This window comes from Bison bison, unplaced genomic scaffold (genome assembly GCF_000754665.1).
Source record: "Bison bison bison isolate TAMUID 2011002044 unplaced genomic scaffold, Bison_UMD1.0 scf7180017847185, whole genome shotgun sequence".
In the NCBI taxonomy this organism is placed as follows: Eukaryota; Metazoa; Chordata; class Mammalia; order Artiodactyla; family Bovidae; genus Bison; species Bison bison.
Genome location: NW_011477758.1, coordinates 8,233 through 10,722, shown reverse-complemented (window position 1 = coordinate 10,722; position 2,490 = coordinate 8,233).

Genomic DNA, 2,490 nt, shown 5'->3' with positions numbered 1-2,490 from the left:
GCCTAGGTTTTCCTCTGAGAGTTTTAGAGTGTCTAGCTTTACATTTCAGTCTTTGATCCATTTTGAGTTTATTTTTATGTATGATGTTAGAGCATATTCTAAATTCATTATTTTACATGTAACTGTCCAGTTTTCAAGGCACCATTTATTGAAGAGACTGTCTTTTTGGTTCACTAGTATTTTGTTCAGGATTTTTGCATCTGTGGTCTTCAGTGATATTGGCCTGTCATTTACTTTTCTTTTTTTTTGTGTGTGTGTGTGTGCTTATCTATCTCGTTTTGCTCTCACTGTGATGGTGGCCTCAAAGAATGAGCTTGGGAGTGTTCCTTCCTCTGTAATTTTTGAGCACCACAGTGGAAAAAATTGGTCAGTCAACTGTAGAGCTCAGTTTGGGCTGATGAATGGCCAGGAAGAGCCAAGACAGATGACCCAATAGTAATAAATTCCATCCAGGCACCAAAACACCAACGTTAAAGCAATAGCCTGTAAAGAGACATGTGAAGGAAACAAAGCCTCTGATAATCACCTTTCTTAAATACCAATTAATCCAACCTTGTCAGTGCTTATGTAACACTCCAGTCCTGTTGGTACAAAAATTTGGGACCTGGGATTATCATTTTCTACAGAATTTGAGACTCGTTAACCAAATTGAGGATGATTTCCCACAAGCTTGAAGAATGTACAAAGAGAAATGGGGGGATTGAAGCATAAAGCATTGACCAGTTTAAAGTGGTTTTGCCTCCTTAAAACAGGTTGTTGATTAATCAAACCTTGAGTTATTTTTAGAGGCAGCACTATGCATGTGCCAAAAAGGAGCCTCCGTTTCCAGGATGACTGCAGAACCAAGAGGGTTCAGTCTGTGGAACTCTCAGAGTAGCAATGTTGCCAGGGGAGAAATGTATGAAGTCCTTCAATACGGAAAATCTGGCTTCTAGCAGCGTGAATAGCACACATGAATTAATTTAAGACTAGCCAATTAGCTTCCAAGTTTGCAGTTCCCCTAAACCCTTTCATTTTACCTCAAACTCTGGATTGAGGAGACAGATTTGAGAGCCCTACTTCTTGCCTTCTTGCTACTCCACCTTGGATTAAAGTTTGTCTCTCAAAAGCCCGTTCCATAGTATTGGCTTCTATGTGCATCAGGCAGTGAGCCCTTGCTGGGGAACACTAGCGACTGACAGGCCTGGAATTAGATTCCTCTCTGAATTCCTCTAGATCCGACGCTGTTATATTCCTCTTGCCCTAAAGCAGAGCTTGTGTTCCTTAACACTCAAATGTATCCTGGGATAAAAGTAAGGACTCTGGATATATTCCAATACACTTCTTTAGGCAGAAAGCCTTGAAGGCTACATCAATAAATGACAGGAATAACGAAGAGAAAGAGATGATAGGGACAGTAAGATCGTCTCTCTGTGCAGTGTCCGATAACCTCAATCAGAATAGCACAAAACCATCTTGGATGGCTTTTTTCCTTTAGAAGTGTACTCATATCTCAGATATGGTGACTTGGGTTCTTGATCACTGCCATAAAGTGAAAATGGCCTTAGAGTACATCATTAGGAATTTGGGGGATTCCCAGTGCTTATAAAAGTTGTTAATCCTATTGTACACTTACTAGAAGATGTCTAAAAAATGCACATAGCTTAATTTACAAATGTGTTATAATAGTAACAAAGATAACTAATCAGAGCACCATAAGAAATAAAATAAGGAAAGAGTTTAAAATATTTAAAGAATTAACAATATGTGGAATAGGGATCCCAAGTGAATACATGATGTTGGGAAAACCATGCCATAGACAGGTTCAAAGCATGGTTACCATAAACTTTCAGTTTGTAACGAAACACAGTATTTGTGAAGCATGATTACATGCAGTACAATGTTTGAAAAGTATGCCTGTCAATCAATTAAAACAAGTCATGAGTAGAGACTGACTCTGGCTTTTGAAAAGGATGGAGCAGCATTTTTCTCTGGGAGCACACCCCATTCTGCCCCCTGCCTTCTCTGTTATTTTCCCCATCTCAGGTCAAGTCTGGGACATGAAACTGTAAGGTTTGTATTAGGGACACTCCTCAAGAGGTTGCTGGCATGTGGTGTTCTCCAGGAATCTTTTAATCCAAGAGCTAGACAAAATTTGGGCCCCCATAAGTGGGGCAATCCCAAAGAAAGGCAAATGCCAAAGAATGCTCAAACTACCGCACAATTGCACTTATCTCACATGCTAGTATAGTAGTGCTCAAAATTCTCCAAGCCAGGCTTCAGCAATATGTGAACCGTGAACTTCCTGATGTTCAAGCTGGTTTTAGAAAAGGCAGAGGAACCAGAGATCAAATTGCCAACATCTGCTGGATCATGGAAAAGCAAGAGCGTTCCAGAAAACATCTATTTCTGCTTTATTGACTATGCCAAAGCCTTTAACTGTGTGGATCACAATAAACTGTGGAAAATTCTGAAAGAGATGGGAATACCAGAACACCTGATCTGCCTCTT